At 45.0% G+C, this 18,389-nt stretch overlaps 1 protein-coding gene across 1 annotated transcript in view; it reads left to right on the top strand.

The window, feature by feature from the left end:
- ell (elongation factor RNA polymerase II) overlaps positions 1-18,389 on the top strand; it is a 52,475-nt gene that overhangs the window by 1,746 nt on the left and 32,340 nt on the right. The gene's annotated exons all lie outside the window — the stretch shown is intronic.

Genomic DNA, 18,389 nt, shown 5'->3' with positions numbered 1-18,389 from the left:
TGTTTGGAAAGTTGCCTGAAGCAGCTTACGTGCATACCCGGCTTTCCTCTGGCCTCTGATTCCTGTGCCCCCCCCCCTCCCCAGGAAAAATGAACGCAGACAAAAGTATTCTTACCCGAAGACATTGTTCAACACGGAGCAAATGCAGTGAATTTAAGATGTTAATGTGTCACTTGGTTGAAAACGTTTCTGAACTGAGCACCTTTGCACGCTGTTGTTCTTCGTGATATAGAAACATGACGCATCCTGTCACAAAGGTGAAGCGTTTCTGCAGTTTTGGAAGAGGGGCTGGCTCAGTTCCAGCCGGCTGATACTCCGCTGCAGTGAGTTTTCCACAGACAGGTTTCAGTTGTGCTGGGGACCCGTCTGAATCCTTCCAGATGAAGAGAGTATCCAGCTGCTTCTTGTTAATGAGTCTCTTCTCTTTCAAATTCTTCCTCTTTAAGGCAGAGGTGCCGGGATGTCTGTCTTTGGGTGTATTGTCCCAGCATTCTTTCTAGACAGTCCCCACCACTTCCTCCTGTGCCCCGTCTCGGAGACGCGTAGTTTTCACTGCTTGGTGCATTAGTGTGGTTTGGGCCTTGCTGAGGTAAAACTGGAATATAGTCGTGTTCTGTACAGTTGCTTGCTTCAAGCGTTGCTGGGGCGGGGGCATTATCTGCTAAAGGCTTCATGACGGACCTGAGCTGCTTTCTGCGAAAAGTTTGAGAAGCTGGGGAAGAAGGAAGACGGTTGTGCGGTGTGGGCCCTATATCCAGCTCTGCTTGGTCCCACAGATCTAGGATAAGCAAAAAAAAAAAGTAGTTATGTTGTGCACCTGATTATGGCAGTGTTCGAAGGGATTTCTAGATGTATCCCAAGGGCCATAAATGCCCAAGAACACAAGGCTTCAGCTGCTCAGCGAGATGGCTGATCTTTGATTCAAGTCCTGGGCCAGAAATTTATCAGGAGGCACAGACTTCATACTTTCAAAATAAGATAACGGGGCATGGTGTGAAAAACAAACATTCTGCTATTTAGTTTCTCAATAAAGTCCCTACAGAATCCAATTTTAATGGACAAATGCACAATTTTGTATAAATCAGAAAGCAGAACCTCTTGATTTTAATGGGTGGTTTTTTTTTTTTGCTTGGTTCCTACAGGTAAGATGACATGTCTTAAGTAAAAGAAACGTGGGATATACTCTTGCATAAACTGGTCTCCATCTGAAACCAAGGGGTGTTTTTTCTCTTTCCTAGTGGGCAGTAATGAAAGGTTTTTTCTGTGTCAGGTTTTGTTGAGCTTTATTGTACAGGCCACCCAGGGCCAAGTCTGGGGGCATACGCGTGTTGTGTTTCACCTACATGGTTTGTGCTGTGCATCATGGATTGAGTAACACTAAGCTATGTGTAGCTGCATGCCGTTCATTGATTTGTTTGTGAATTGTGGAACAGTACAAGTTGTACTCGTTTTGAAAATGTCATCCTGTACTTCTTATGAAGCATTCCCCTTTTGATGTGTCCCTACACATAGTGTACAGCTATTCACTGCACAGATCATATTGAATCAAATTGTTGACACATTATCAAACACTTGTGCCTCGATACAGAAGTGTATATCGTAGTTCCCCTACATCAACTCAGCCTTAAGGATTACAGGTACAGTAATCAAAATTGTATGTAACCTTCCATTAAGGTAAATAACAAACACTTGGCTGTATAAAAATTTCCTTAATATAGAACACATGCCTTTTGTACATTGTGATCATTGGGGGAAGATTCTGTTGAATGGAGCAGGCAGTCCTTCGAGCATGTCGAGAGATTAAACTGTTGTCAAATGGGCTGATGGTGAATTTTTTTTTTTCTGCTTGGCGCCGATAAGAGAGGATTTCAACACTTGGCAGCGATGTGCGTTAGTGATGAGTCGTGGTTCTCCTGTGCTAGACAGGCACCGAAATGCCAGGGTTTCAGCTCGTAGGCTGAATGATCTGTGCCATCCGTGGTGGTGGGTCTGTGCAAGAGTACAGGCTGTATCGTTGTAATTTCGTGTGGCACATTTCAGCCCTCTCCACAGCCAACGGACACATGGGCATGGGCTGAGTCACCCCTTTAACTTCTGCGTGTTTGTGTTTGTAGAGGAGGACGGGGGTGAGAGAGGTTCTGTTCTTCGGACATCTGGTCGGCTCTACAGGTGCCTTGTGACTGTCTGAGCTACCGACATCATCTTTTAAATAAGCTCAGATCCCAATGGGCTTAACCAGAAACGGCACTTCCCCCGATTGCAGGCTGAAGCCTCTAGTACAGACGTCACAGGTTCAGTACAGGGCTGTATCAGTACCCAGTTGTAGTGGGACTGGGATTTCCCAGATGGCAGTACCCAGTAGGCTATTGCCTACTGCACAGTAGCTGATGTTGGCAGAAGAGTTCGCTTGGGCACCTGTGAGCTAGCAGTGACGTCGCAGACAGACGCTAATCTTCTAGTCGTGCTCTGTATCTTGCGGCCTGCATGATTGTGAGTTGGATGGGCTGTGGACGTGCCAGGAGAGTGCATGTACAAATTCCTCTGCTCCTCCTTCCCACCCCAGCTGCAGGTTAATAGGTTGCTGCTGAGATGACTTATGGTTGCTGATTCAAATTAGGGCAGCGTAGAACAGTTTACTCAGTCACGTTGCTGGTTATACTCTCTCACAAGTGGTTTTTGCCTTTCATGAAAAATGCCAGAACAGTCAAGGATTTAACCCCTAGGCTTTGTGTGCATTTTCAGATGTATTGAATAGATCTTTCTTTCATTTGCCTGGAATTGTAGGTACTTATTTGCCCGTTGCATTGCTAATCTGAGTAATTGGCATATGCAAAGAAATCTTTGTTCCCTGCTCCCTTTTCGTCTTCCTTGCCAGTTGCCTTTAAACCACATGCCCTGAGAACTTCCAGAACTGAATGTGTTTTCAGTGCTGCTTTTTTTCCCATTAGAAGGCTTTGAATATAATCTGTGATTTTATCTTGGGAGACCAGTGAACTTTCAACTCTGCCCCTGCGGGTTCTGCCCTGTAGTGTGGAGCCCTGAGAGGTTAAAGGTCAGAGTCTCGCATGGGGAGCTGGTCATGTCGAGGCAGATCCCTGTGAAAGCTGGCCTGGCAGACATGGGGGGATTATCACAATAAGGGGGGGGGGGGGGAGGCATAGGAGGTCACTACTCTAGTGATCGTGCTAGCCCACTGAGTGACCCTTATTGAACTTTAGAGTAGTGCAAGTACTGTCCAGTTCTTGCCACCTTATTTTTTGTCAGGTTAGTACATCATTTAGATTTCCTGAGAAAATGGCAGTCATTTATTTAGTGGAAAAGTACAAGTTGTGTGTCTTATTCCCTCCAGTTTGAAAGACTTGAGTCTTACTGTGAGGAAGCAGTATCTTGTGTTAGTCATACCTGTTATGTATGTAAAAATCAGCGTGGATTACTTTATTCTGCAGCCTGGTCTTTGTCTTTAGATTGTTTTGTTTTTGATAGAGAGGAATAAGAACACATTTAACAGAGGTGACTGAAAAAAACAGTCTTCCCTTCATATACCTTCTACTCTATGAATAGGCCTTGGGCCTGGCAGAAGACAAGTGTGGCATTCAAGAGAGTCACCACTGTAATTTGGATCCAAACTAAGAGCCCGAGGTGGCGATGTATGAGGGAGAATTGATTAAAAGAAATGTTTGCCTGTTATCCGTAGTTCCCTTATTACCACTTTAAACTTGCGTTGTTACTCTGAAATGGGATAAAGTGCAGGCAGGATTATCAGTCCCTCGCCTGTACTTGAGTTAATGATCAATTATCATATTACTTAGCTTTTTTTTCTTTTTAAATTGAGCGCAGCAGGCGACTGGGACAGTCAGTGCCTGAGGGGAGAGGTCCTTCCAGCAGACTGAAGGAGAAGGAGCTGATTTTTATTCCAGGAGTAAAACCTAAAAATGTGACTCCCGTTCAGGTTGTCTGCTGCGCTTCCCGCACTGAAACCGAATTTTGTGCGAGTTGGGCAGTGTCCCAGATGCTTAAATATACCAGTTTCCTCTTCGTCTTCCCCTCTGAGTTTTGTCTCCTCCCGAGGCTCACAGTCAAGGTAGATGTGTGGTGGCTCTCTGTAGCGGTGATGCGTCGCATTAGCGCTTGGGAGCCGGCTTTTACGGAGGCGGCACTTTTCAGTGGGTCATTTGCAACCGTGTGTATGGCATTTAGTCCGTTTGGAGTACGGGGCTTACAGAGTTTCTTTTCTCTGCTTGAGCATGAGATGTCCGGCAGTTCCACTTAAAATGCTTCGAGGAAAATAATGGTTGTGTAATTAGTTTTGCATGCGATTTTACAATAATGAAACCTGGAGTCATGGAATCGTCCCAGCAGTTCCTTTTCCCCCTCCGGGCAGTGGGTTTCCATTGGTCCCCCCAAAGGGTGCAGATTAATGAACGGAGGGCAATTCTGTGGGGTCAGGCAGTCCCTTGAGTTGGAATCTTCCTGCACCCCATTCCAGATTGGGGAAACTTGTGCGGGTCTGAAATCTGAAAAAAGCAATAAACTTTAAATTCTGGCAGACAGTTATTGGTTAATATTTGCACCAGAGAGGTGGCTCAGGATCTGTGCCTGTGGCTGGAAGGTTGCCGGTCCAATTCCGTAGCCGGCAGAGGAATCCTACTCCGTTGGGGCCCCTGAGCAAGGCCCTTAACCCCAGCTGCTCCAGAGGCGCTGTACAATGGCTGACCCTGCGCTCTGACCCCCAGCTTCTCTCCCTGTCTGTGTGCCTCATGGAGAGCAAGCTGGGGTGTGCAAAAAGACAAATTGCTAATGCAAGAAATTGTATGTGGCCAATAAAGTGATCTGATCTTAAGATGTGTGGTCAGTCACCACACAGAGTTTAATTGGTGGGAGTCTGCAGGTATTGTCTATTTTTCAGTTAGCCAAATAAAATATTTTCAATTATGGATACCACTCTGATTGGCTGTGGTCAGGTATGTAGATGTAGACTTCTAGTTCCTGCTTTGCTGTTTGGTGCCATCTTGGAGCTGGATAGTGAAAAGTTTAACTCTTCCCTCATGCCGTTTCAAGGGAGTACAATGTCTTTTGGTGTCTGGACTGGAGACATTTTCAGGAAATAAAAAAAATCTTGCGCACTTGATTTTCAACGCAAAACAGGATCTTGATTTTCACTGTAGGGCTTAAAATTCTAGTGTAGTTCTCATCTGTGTATAAGGATATTTTTGCCCTAGAGCAGAGGGGTAACCACACATGTTGAAGCCCCATTGCAGAAGATTATAAAGCTTCAGTAAACCATATTTCTGCGTTGATCCCTTAAATTGCTGATCAATGTAGAATTCATTTAGGGCAACACTCAGAAACCCCTTCGGTCCTTATGGACTGGAGTTCCCTTAATTCAACAGATGGGCGTTCCCAATTTTTAAAGAACAGGGTTACTGTGACCTGAAACACTGAATAGGAGCTCCACAAGATCAATGGTGGGTGTCCCCTTGCACAGAGTGGAGAGAAATATTATGGGTTTCTGGTTTATTGGCTGGATGATAAGAACATAAAGCTGCCAGCAAGAGGAGGTCATTTGACCGCTAGTTAGAAACTAATTGATCCAGCTTTCCTGAAAGAATGCAGGGTATCTATTTCAACAGCACAGCTCAGCAGTTTGTTGCATACTCCCACAATCCTTTGTGTAAGGTACCTCATCTTCTCAGTTTTCAATGCACTTTCACATAGTGTGCTCTGGTGCGTGCACCCCTGTTGACTCTGAAGAAGGCAACAGCATTGACTTTGTCACTGCCATTAAGGATTTCGGAAACTCGTATAGGACCCCTTTGTTAGTCTTCTCTGCTCAAGATTAAAGAGGTTCACTTCTTTCTGCCTCTTATTGCAGGATGGAGACTTCTTTTAAAAAACAAGTATAGTTGGGGGAACAGCATCAGTACACCGAGTGCGGCAGCGTGCTTGGAGGTGACAGTGAGCCATTGGTCCAATCCAGTTAACAAGCTCTCTCAAATTAGAAGTCTGGACATGAATAGCACATCCTTTCTATTGCTGGTTAGGTGAGCTGTAGGGGAGATTAACCTTCCTATCTTGGGGTAGCAGTTACACAAAGTGTTGCTTTTAAAATCAGAATCCTGGCTGTGTGTTTAAAGAAATCCTGCAGAGCCACCTCACCCTGTCTGCCTTCTGTGATAAGTGCAGTACTTTCATTTAAAAACAACTTCCTCTGACAGCACAAAGAGGCACACATTTTGTGGAGTTAAAAACTGCGGGGGGGTGGGGGGGCTGAACATTTTCATTTTCGTTGCTCACCTCACAGTAGCAGTCATTATCCCTGACAATGAGAAGTACACGATTTTCTTAATAGTTTTGAAGATAAAAGGAAAACGTCATGTTTTTTGAAGGGCTTTAAAAGCATGACTTCGTTGCACCTGTGTTTCTAAGCTTTGCCGGATTTTCAGTTTTTATAGATGAGAAATCCTTTAGCTTGCAGTTCACTTGAGGATATGGGCTTTTGCACGAGGTCATTCTCAGTACAAAGGCATCAGGGAGAAATGGAGTGTTAAAAGGGAACATTTCCTGTTCAATTAGGCTCTAATTTTAAGCCTCAAGTCAGATTATTGATTGGCGGACTGAAGAAGCAATAATGTACCTGTTTCTTTAATTGGTTGCTGTTAAAGGAATGTCCTACACTGACAGGCTTGAAGAGCTGAATCTACTGCCCTGCTATGTTGTGGGCGATACATCTTTCAAGAAACAGCTGCATGCGATTCTTGGATCAGTTAGCTCCTGACGACCAAACAGGATTGATGGATCAAATGGCTTCCTGTTGTTGGTAACCATTCTTAACTTTCTACTTAAAAAAACGTGCAATGATTTATTATTCAAGCAGAGGTATGCAGAGCCATTATGATTTGGTTATATTCACTTCTTTGTACATCTCTCAAATGTGTGCTGGAATTTTCCTCACTGCCTACATAAGGGGAAGTCTGAAAATCTTCATGGGCTCTTTCAAACACCTCCAGTAACCATTTCCTCGATCAGTCTGGTATTCCGTTCGTTGCACCTAACAGTCCAAGAGTTGTTCAGAGTTTGGTCAAATCATTATTACGATGCTTTGAGGAAGAATCCGATGTTGAACACTTAAAGAAAACAGGAGAAGGGTTAGGCACAAGAGCAGGCCATTCAACATCTTTGGTTTGCTTAATGATCGTTGCATGTGGCCCCAGTCCCTCTTCAGGTTAACAAGTGACCTTAATTCCTTTTCAGCTGTAAGTGTTGCTTACTATATATACTATGTATCAGATGAAACTCATCTCTCAATCTGTATGTTTTTGGAAAGCTAAAGACTAAATATTCTGGAAGTGTATTGCTTTGTGAGTATCCCCATCATCTCTTTAGTGAGCATGGTGATGGAGTGAGGTGACGAGCTTGTCCTGACGTGACATTTCAGTAAGACGGAGGCACATCCACAAGCTGCTTGCCTGACATGGCATCCAGGGGTTGAGACGAGTAAACAAGCACATGCTTATCAGGGTTGCAGGACTGGAATGAGACGGAGATCAATAGGATAGTATCTGCAACTTAGTGTAAAGCATGTCATTGATCCCCTGCTTCCAGCAGTGACCACACAGGCTGCTGGCCTGTGACTGTCACAGTAGATCCTCAGCTGATGACAAACATGCTCCCCAAAATGAAGTTTACTGCTGTTTTACTAACTGAGCTGTGCTGTCTTTGTCATATCTAACAGGAAAGGGGCTTGACTTTCCATTTCTTTAACTTCAAAATGACCTAGGCCCTGCGTATTTTAAAGTACAAAAAAAATTAAATACCGAGCAAAAGAATGTTGTGAAACCAGGTTCTGGGATCCAAAGCAGCTGAATTTTGCTGCAAATAGATCTAAAAATGCAAAAATTGTTAATTTAGCATATTGTACAGTAGATTATGCTCCACATTTGCAATTATGTTAAACACCTAGGTTAGCATGATATTTCAAATGTGCCGTGATGATAGTTATCAAGTCAAATTATCCTTTCTGGCTCTATATGGTTAAAATATTTTTTTAAGTAAGACCTGCAAATCACATCTGTGCTTTCACACACTCCGTATTCAGCCCAGTCAAAAGCCCCCAGTTAATGATCTTCTCCAGCTTCAAAGTACAGAGATGAATTACATTTTCGTTTGCCTTGGATAAAGGCATCAAACAGAAGATAAACTATCATATTAACATGCATTTTCATTAATCAACCAGCAAATGTCTTACACAGCGTATTTTTTAACTACATTAGTAATAACCTGCAAGCTTGAATGTCAGTATTTGTGGTGGCGAAAAATTAGTATTTTTTTCCCCAGGTCTGATCTGAAATTCATAAAGCAAACCTTAATCCGTGAACGTCTTCCATTGTAAATGCCAGCCTTTTTCAGGAAGGGGTGTTTTTGTGGGATGAACTAGGCTTCTGTGAACGTCCAGCTCTAAAAATCCCTTTATTTTAGCCCTGGTGTTGTACTGTAGCAGTTGTGCAGCTCTCATGCTTTTGTTTCTGAATTCCCCGCCAGAATGTTTATCAATGTTTTATGGAGGTAACAGTATTCTGCATGTGTCTGAATAACTGTAAGATTTTCCTGCCCTCCACCATCTGGTTACAGAAAACCTGTTTTTTTCCCTTTTGTGAGCTTTGGGCTGAGTTTCTCAGAATGGGGAAGGTGCAAGACCATACAGAACTGCGCACATCCTGTCTCCTGCTGTTGTAACGTGAATTTTTAAATGACCTCCTGAATAAGTTTTTTTTTTTCCCTCATCAAAAAACAGCGTTAGGGAAGCAACTGGGTCAGCCGTCTGCTTCTTCTTGCTTGTCGGTCTAGAGAAGCCACGCTTTTTCCTGACTTGAGTTGACCCTGCTCTGGTACAAGGCAGACCAGGACTGCCCACACGAAATTGTCTCCTTCCTGAAGCTCGCTTGTCACCTTGCCCACGGGCATGCACAGCTGGTGACTCAGGGGCTCTCTTTAGCAGCCCAGTCAGCGAGATGTGGCCCAGCCTTCCTCCCTCGTCATTAGTGCGTGTTGTCCACGCAAGGGTGCCCTTCTTCCCTAGGAGACTGCCCAGGGTGCCCTGTGTTGGCGCACGTTGCAAGAGGAGAGGCGAGAGAGGGCAGATGAACTGATGGCTTCAGGAATTGTCGTCCCCTTGGCCCTTTCATGTCTCATGCCATTAGATGATTCCTATTTTGCCGTGTGTGTGCTTGTTCCTACTCCGAATGTACAGCGTCTCTTGGAGAATTACATTTTCCAAGGTTACGTTACAGTTACATTTTCCAAGAAACCAGCGTGATTTGTCTGGGTTTCTGAAGGCCTGGTGTGATTACAGCACTTTCACTGCATTCCTTTACTCAGTACCACCAACCGTGCTTAACACTTACACATTCATGAAAATTTGGAAGAGTCCAGGGAAATTAAACTGGCAGTCTTCTTCCTCAATGGTTTTAGCAGCAGCCATTCTGATTTCATGTAGTGGCCTGGGTGATCTCTCTAGTGCTAACTCCACTCCTTGAGAAATAGTCTTAATAAATAAGACTTCTTTTACCCTAAGTGTGGCTTTCCTTACTAAGGTGTTAAAGAGGTGTCTATAGATCTCTTAAGTTCATTATTTCAGCCAGTGTTCTCCATGCTCTCGATGGGCACCTGACTTGATTTAAGCACTTCGGTTCATTCAGAAGTTCACCCTGCACAGAACTTCAGGCTTGAGTCTGATCCAGTAATTAGGGTGTCCGTTCTGGCACTGGTATTTTCTGGGGATTGGTAATGGTTTTTTTACCGGGGCGTGTGAGTTTGGAGAGAACTTTCCTAATGCAGCTTGACAGTGTGTATGTGGCAGCGAGTGTGCTTGGAGTGTGGAAAAATGTGACAAAAGGGAGGACACGAGCAGGGATGAATATGGCGTTGGACACGACTGTGACCCGTTCTGCTCTTTAAATATCATCAGCTTGGCGGCATCACTGGCTATAAATAGCTGGCCAGTTTGGAGATGAAGCAGAAAGGACCCCCCACTGTAGTCCAGGACATAAAAGTTGACACTTTATGCCTTAGGATTTAAGAGTAAAAATGGGTAAATGGCTCATTTATTTTGATGTGCACATAACGAAGTCAGAGCTGGTAAGTGTTGGTGCATCCTTTATCGGACTAGAAGCCGGACTGGTTTTAAGGGTCACTGCTGCACAGTGGCTTGGGTCCCCCACAGGCCCACAGCGAGGGCAGGGTGGCTGCGGACAGTTCACTGCTGTTGGGTCTCACTTGGGTGCGCAGGGAGGTTCCTGCTGTCTGGCTCCGGCAGTCGGGAATGCACACACCTGTAGCCCAGCCACTTCCAGAGCTGCACAGGGGACGTACTGGAGGGGAGCATTACAGCTCCTGAGCTGCCCCCCTGCCCCAAGACTTGAATCTGAATGTAGATCCAGTCATGTGGCAGAAGTGCAGTGTTCTCGGCTTAGCTCTGCGAAAATGACATGAGTAGGTTAATAAAAATGTTGGCTGATCCTGTTGCGGCAGTCAAACTAATATATGCGGCGTTTACTTAACTTAAAATAGTACTCTTTTTTTATAAACTGCTGAATACATGTATTGACCTCAAAATCTTGGTGGCGAGCAGGCAAACCCTTGACTTTTTTTTTTTTTGTCCAGGTACAGTGCCAAGTTAAAGCTATGTGGATCCCTGCAAGGCGGGTTTCTGTAGAATTTGCAGCACAGAGAGTATACAAAGCAGGACAGAGCCTTCTGTGCAGAGATAGATGTCTTTAGTTCTGCCTTGTAGGTCTTGCCTTCACCACAGCTGCTGTCTTGTGTTTTTACAATGCATGCTGAATCCACGCACAAAAATGAAGTAAAAAGGGTGACCTGCACTATAGTCAGACATAATGCCTAAGTGTTTACAATGTCCCTCAGCAGCAAAAACGGGGGTTATAGAAAGTCTTTCTCTGTGCCTGCTTACAGAACTACTGCGTTCCTGCAGGTTCAGCACTCATGCTGCCAGGCTGTCAATGCAGATGGAAAAGCCTGACAGCAATGGAATGTACCCAGGGAGGGGGGGTGGAGGCTGAGCCACAGCTGATATTGGAGTCATGTTTAGTAGCAGTCTGACAGTACCTTGTGAGTTCTAGATTGGGATGTTAACCCAAAGTGGTCTTCTTGGGGGAAGGCGGTTTTGTTCGAGCCTGGCTATGATGTAACCGTAAGAGACCTGGTGGTCGTGCTCTTGAGTTTGCACCACCAGCACCAGACAGATTTAATTAATAATAGCAACTCCTTACACTTGTATAGCACTTTTCTGGACACTCCACTCAAAGCTTTTCACAGGTAATGGGGACTCCCCTCCATCAGCACCGGTGTGCAGCCCCACCTCGATGGTGTGACGGCAGCCATAATTCACCAGTCCGCTCCCCACACACCAGCTCTCAGTGAGGAGGAGAGCAGAGTGATGAAGCCAGTTCAGAGATGGGGGTTATTAGGAGGCCATGACTGGTAAAGGCCAGGGGGAAATTTGGCCAGGACACCAGGGCTACACCCCTGCTCTTTTCAAGAAACGCCCTGGGATTTTTAATGACCACAGGACCTTGGTTTTGTCTCATCCAAAGGATGGAGCCTATTTTACAGTACTGTATAGTGTCCCCGTCACTGTACTGGGGCATTAGGACCCACACAGACTGTGGGGTGAAAGACCCCGACTTGTCCCACTAACACCACTTCCAGCAGCAACCTTAGTTTTTCCCAGGAGTCTCCAATCCAGGTACTGACCAGGCTCAGACCTGCTGGGCTCCATTGGGCTGCCAGCTGGGAGCTGCAGGGTGATACGGCTGCTGAAGATTTAAAGCGCAGCTTCCCAGTATCTGTTGAGCCTTAGTCTGTCCATTGCTTCTTGCCTGGCCCATCTTTAAAACTTGCACCCGTATTTGCAGCACTGCCTGTGATTGAAGCACGTGCTGGAAGGGAGCGAACAGCTTTGACGATGGCATGTGCAAATCGCAAGGAAAACAATGGAACAGGCATCAGTTGACACCCCTGTGTTCTTGGCTGTGTGCATCCTGCAGGGCCTGATGCAGATTGTCATTGCAAAAGAATATTTATAGCCGTGACACAAAAGCATTTGGTGAGGCCTAGATAGTTTTACAATTGTTTGGGTTTGTTCGTTTTTGTCTCCCTTAGAGCTAAAACACATTATTTAGTGTGTTCACCTTGAAATCTTGTTTTAATTCTTACAGTAGCCCTAGGCTCATGTGGTATCCTCTGGGTGTGGAAGCAGTCTTGCTGTAACACTGTGTGCTGTCAGCACTGTTCATAAAGCCAAGTGAAAATGAGGTGTAATTCGCTGTACTGTACCGAGCTGAAATATAAACAGTTCAGGTTACAACTTCAGTTCCAGTGTTGTGATCTGAGGTAACAGGGAGCAGTTCCTCCTCTACAGAATTTAACTGGATCACCTCTGGACTAGACTAATATAGAGTTTGGTTTATTTCATGGTAGATAATTGTATTAATACCTAAATTTATCATTTAGGGTTGATGATCGCATGTTTTTATTATGAAATCGCATGAATTGAGCTCAGGAGCGCTACAGCAAAAAGCCATCAATTCTAGCTCCTTTCCCTTTAAAATGGTTGTTTTTGGTTGGCTCATCACTGTTCAAGACAGTGATTTGGCAAAAACGTTTCAGCTGTGTGTTTGCATCTCAGACAAAAGCAATGTTCAGGTGAGAAATAATGTGAAGGATCCAATTGTGTTGCTTTCCGTTTTTATTGGTATTGTCATCCAGCATGGGAGACTCATTCCTTTTGTAAACAGTTTAGATCTGACTTTATATTGGATGTTAACTGTACACAAAGGATCCTTTATTGCAAGGTTCTTCAGCTTTGAATTGCAATACGTATGTATTATTGATACCCACCCTGGTAACCGAATGACTTGCTGTCTTTGTGTTCGGTTTTGTGAGTAAGATGACTGTTGGAATGGTCACAGTCTGTTCCCTCAAGTACTTAGTGAACGGTCTTGATTTATGTGCTGAGGAAGATGCACCCTTCTCCCCTCCACCCCATGTGCTCTCCGAGGGATTCTTAAATTTCATTCAGTCTCCTTTTCCCGACGTTAACCCTGTGCTTAACTCCTCTGCACTTGGGCTGCCAGTGTTTGAAGCACGTCTCAAACACTGGCTTTTTTTGGCTCCGGTTTGGGAAGCATTGGCACCGTGCTTCGACATTTAATGTTTAGTCCCCCCCCCTCCCTCTTTGCATTAGGGAACATTGAGCTACTATTCCTGTAGCTGTGTTGGTACAGTACAGCGAGTGAGACAGGGACCCGTGCGTTAACCTTTAGTGACAAGCAGCTTTCCAGTATGCATTTCCAAAAAAGATATCCATGCATTATATTTATACAAGTTAAAGTGCTTTATGCACCACTGCACTTTCTGGAATTTATGCCTGTATTTAGTTTTTCTTCCCTGCATCTCCCCTTAGTTCTTTTGAGGCAGCATTTCACAAAGCTTGGAGAGGAGTGGGTGGGAGGCAGGGTTAATTTGATTTTCTCCAGCAGCATTATTTTTCCTAAAGCTTAACAGCAGTACAGCACCATGCTTCCCCATCTTCTTTTTCCTTAACAAAAGCCTCAACTTGTCTGTAGAAAAGTTGATCGATGTAGGTGTTGAGTTTTTCAATGAATGATGGGATTTTCGGCTTCTCTCTGGAGTGCCCTGCCCCCAGCATAGTTAAAACCTGACTCTGCTAATACACGTTTGCATGTCTCTTAGTCATTGATACAGAGATGCTCATAGGCAGGACGGGGAGCTGGGCTTGACTATTTAAGTCCATTCCACTGCAGGACGGTAATCCAGGCAGAGTGTAACGCTAAAAATAGAAAATTCAGTCCAATAAATAATTAAGGAGCAGACAGATGTAAAATCTTATGGCCTGGCTTTGACAGGGGAAATAAGAATGTTCCTCTTCATGTACTAGAGGGATTTAGAGTTTACCTTGCATATGAACAGTTTTAAATGCCTAATGAGTTACGTAAACTGTGGTGATCATAACCTCAGGGAGCTGGCTGTTAAACATTCATTAAACATATCTATCTTTTCCCCTCCGAACTTGTACTGAAAGTGCATCGTGACAAATTCTCGAAATGACATATTCAAACCTGAGCCTGTTGCATAGTGGAGAGATACTCTTGAAATCTGGTGGAGCATTTAACCCGTCCTTATACACCCCCTGTTTACGGTTTTATTGCAGATGTATTCATTCATTCCCTTTCAAAACTAGCTGAGAAAGCTTCTTGCAGAACACTGATTCATAGACGAAGCCCCACTGCTCAGCATGTGCAGTAATTTTCTGATCACAGTTTAAGAAAGCTGTTTTCCGGGTGATTTTTTTTTTTATTTTCAAGGTTATTTTATGGTGGTGGTAGGGGAACTATTTTTTTTCTCATGGGAGCATCAGGTCGGTAGCTCTGCCGCACTGCTGACCCAGACCCCACGGGCCCACGCGGTTTAGGCACTCCTGTGATTTTCCACGGCCACGCTGCCTCGCGACCGAGCGGTGGCCTGTCCTCAGGTTGGCTCTGTGGAAGTTTCTGGGCTGCAGTCCCGGAGAATAATGGCATGTCAGCAGCCCATTCAAGCGAACAGGCTGAGGGCTGCACTCTGGTCTGTGCTTGGAGGGAGGGGAGTGTAAATGGTGATGCCCCATCTCGCGTGGTGGGACAGAAGTTCAGCAGCTGGGATCAAAACTTTTACATCCCCCTAGAACTGGCCAAGTTGGACATAATGCTGAGATGTACCTGTTATCTCCAACACTGTGCAGGGATTTGCAGTAGTTTTTTTTTTTAAAGCCCCTTGAAAACTGATTTGCTGTTCACAGACCTTTTTTGAATTGTACTGAGGGTTGTCAATCACTCCAGAAAGCAAGACAGTTGAGTAATTGATTTTTATATAGCAATTCAGAGTTCATCAAGTTTTTGTTTCCTGCATAGTATAGGAGCTTATATCATCAAGTAAAGATTACAGCCTGCATTTTTTTAGCAACCAAGTGGTATACAATTTTGCTGATCTATAAAACGGAGCTTATGACCAGATCAGTGTGTCTTTACATTTTTGTTCTGCAGTGTCTTATTTCATTGTTGCGTTTTCTCAGTGGTCCTTAACCCCATTCCTCGCTGGAGTCTTCTGGGTGTCAACTTTGCAGAAAGTATACAGAGATCCAGGAGCCATTTAAATGTGAAGCCCCTTCTTTATGGAGGTGCTCTGCATATTGTCGCATTAGCAGTTCTCTGCTGCTGTATCAGTGCACCAGGCATTGTTCTCCCTGTCTATATAGGACTCCTGTCATGACGAGAAGCTTCTGCATCGCGATGGGACACCAGCAGTGCTTTTCAGCAGGGCCGGCCTGCTGAGCTCATTGGCTCTTCAGGGATGAATAATCAGGATTTCTAGCTGAAGGGAGCAACAGTGACACCATCATAGCCAGCATGGGATCCGCTACCAAAGTAATCCAAAGTATTAACGTGTTAAATTGAGGGTGTCCAGATTAACATTAAGATGCTGGGGACAGGGTTGAAAGTTCCCTAAGTATGCCTTGACTGCATCCAGATTACCTTGAAGGAAAGCCTTTATTTTTCTGGATGTCTTTCGAAAATGCTTAACGTCCACTTGTTTAAGGTGGGGAACAGGGAGCAGGCATCATGGGTAGAATATAGTAAAACTGGTCAAGGCAGGTTATCTTCCCATTATGGTACCCAAAGAAAAACAATAGGATTCCTGTGATGCCAGACGCCTTAAAATGGAATCATGCAGTTAGGGTTAGGAGAGCTTCCTGATGTCTGTGTACGGTAGTGATGTCAATATTTTGAGTTTAAACGGGTATCTGAGGGACAGCAGCAGGATGGAAGTGTGGATTGTCAGGCTGAGCCGTGCTGTAGGGTTTGTGAAAACGGTAGCATGCTCAAGACTTAAATGTGTGGGTCGCTAGGTCAGGTTAGCGAAGATTGTATTTTAAGAGTAATGGTTTCAGTTAGTATTTATGGAAGGCCCTAGTGAGCCCAGTATGGAGCCATTTCAGTGTGGGGCACTTGAACGTATTTCTCAGGGATCCACTGCTTTTATCACTGACATCCGTCACTTCTACGATTTTCTAATTTAATTTTTACGTTTTGAAGGGTGAGGGAAGCTAGGATGAGGCTGAAATGCGCCACGCACGCAAGCTCGCACCTCTGTCCCTGTCTTGGGTCTGTTCCGTCAGGGGCTCCCTGGCCCGCTGGCGCTTGACGTTTCACTGTCAGAGCTGCACACTAGCCTCCAGACTTGACTGACACCCTTCTGGTCTGAAGGGCCCACAGGCCAGCGCCCACCTCGGAGCCCCTGCAGGTTAACACGTTTCCCACTGGCTGTTGACATGCAGCCTCGCAACAATGTAAATTCCCCCGCAAATACCCATTGATCAGCGTTTGCCCTGGGAAGATATCCATGTTGGTTTTCTTTCTTTCCCAGGGCTCACTTTGTCTCTGTTTGTTGCGGATGTAAATGTGTAAAACCAAGCGAAGAGCAACATTCCCCGTTTAAGAATGTCGGCGAAAGGGAGAGGTTTAGCCCAGCAGCATCAGCTTTGCTTTTTTAAATATTTTTTTGTAAAGCATCTTCTATGCACGGCTGCCGGTTTTGTTTCTCTAGACCTGCGGAGCAAGAGAGAGGCCGAGAGGGATGGAGCTAGTAGGGGAACCTGGGGGCAGTTTGTTAACAATCCTCCGCCCTTGGCCTCTCTGCGTGGCTCACTTCAGCTCTGCTCGGGCTGAGATTATGTAATGACTTGTGCATCTGATCCGTGTGCTGTGCTTCCCAAACAACAGCAGGAGCATAGCCTGGCAGTTACGTTAGCGCTGGAGCGGGGCCAGGGTAAACGCCAGGCCCGATTGGGAATGTGTATGTGCATAAAAGTAATTGAGTTCTGGGAGCAAGGTCCTCTACGTCTCCGATGACATTTATAAGGGCTTTTATTTAGTGCAAGGCAGGAGCTATTATCTCCCTCCGCCTTTGTCTGTGCCGGCGCTTGTCCGCGCTTGATCCAAGTCCTTAGCTATCACCTGCGGCATGTGGGAAGGGGGGCGGTGGGGCGCTGCCAGCGTGTTTAAACCAAGGCTGTCTCGGAGCTGCTGGAATATTAAAACGCAAATAAGCATAGCGGCTCTCTAAAGATAAATGGCCAGCGTCCTTCACCGACTGCGTGTTTGAAACGTGGGAAGGATATGCAAAGTAGAAGCCTTTTTAACGAAAAAAAGCTGATGGTTGGCAAAGCGTAACTCGGAAATCGTAATTATAGCGCCACGTTTAACATTGCTAGAAAGTTTTCCATAAAGAAAATCTCAGGTAGTTACCCTGAGCCAAAATAAATTGAATCTTTTGCATAACGCTCATTAGCACCCAGCACGTTCTTGTTTTGTTTTTTAATATCCCCTGGAGTTTCTAGCAGTTCCAGAGCTAACCTGTTCTTGTTCGGTTTTCTGTAATCATACCTTAAGTCTTTTCACCATCCCCAAAAAGAACGCAAGTTTTTCCTAGGAGTTTTATGAGCTAGGAGTTTGCTGAAATGCGAGGGATTTCATTTAATGAATTTAACCTGTGGGGTTCCTGTGAGCCCACTGTCATGTAGTCTCAGTTGATCCAGTCTCACTGAGGGTGTCTTCTGCCCTGATCTTACCTCCTCTGGTGCAGTAGTCGGGCTACACCAGCTTAAAATCAATGGCGACGTGAATGGGCTAAATTATATTAAAGAGGCTTCTTGGGTACTCCCAGGATAAAGCATTCCTGGGTCACACATTACTTGGATTAAGAAACCCGCGTTGTCTAACTGATGGGACCAATTAGAAGCGTCTTGAATTGGAAGACCCTGAGGACTGTTTCAGAGCCTAGTGCAGAGGTCTCAGTTCCTTGGAGAGCCTAGTGTCTTGTTCCAAGTACATTTCCAGTTACATAATTGCTGTATTAATTAGCTGCAGAATAGAAACGCATCTCTTTGGGCTTCGAGGTGATTTTTTGCGTACTGTTATTCAAGCGAGTGTCTTGTGTAATCAGCGGTCGCGGACTTTAAGAAAATCCCATCTGTCTAATTTAGAAAATAATCGGGTTGTTTAATTGACTGTTCATGTTGAATCAACAGCTAGACGTGAGAAGACCCCTCAGGAGCGGAGTATGAGACCCCTAGACTAGTGAGAGCAGTAAAACCTCAGGCTCAGTGGTGGCTACCCCTGGTTCTGGAGAGCTGCAATCCAGCAGAGTTTACGGGTCCCCCTTAAATCATCAATGTGTAAGACTGGGTATATACTGTAAGGTTTGGTCTCATTGTAATCTAATCTGTTCAGAAAAGTCAGGAATGGCCCTTAGTT

Source organism: Atractosteus spatula, chromosome 28 (assembly GCF_055471065.1).
Source record: "Atractosteus spatula isolate fAtrSpa1 chromosome 28, fAtrSpa1.hap1, whole genome shotgun sequence".
Lineage (NCBI taxonomy): Eukaryota > Metazoa > Chordata > Actinopteri > Semionotiformes > Lepisosteidae > Atractosteus > Atractosteus spatula.
Note: the sequence above shows the minus strand (reverse complement) of the source record. Positions and strands in the feature narration are given on the sequence as shown.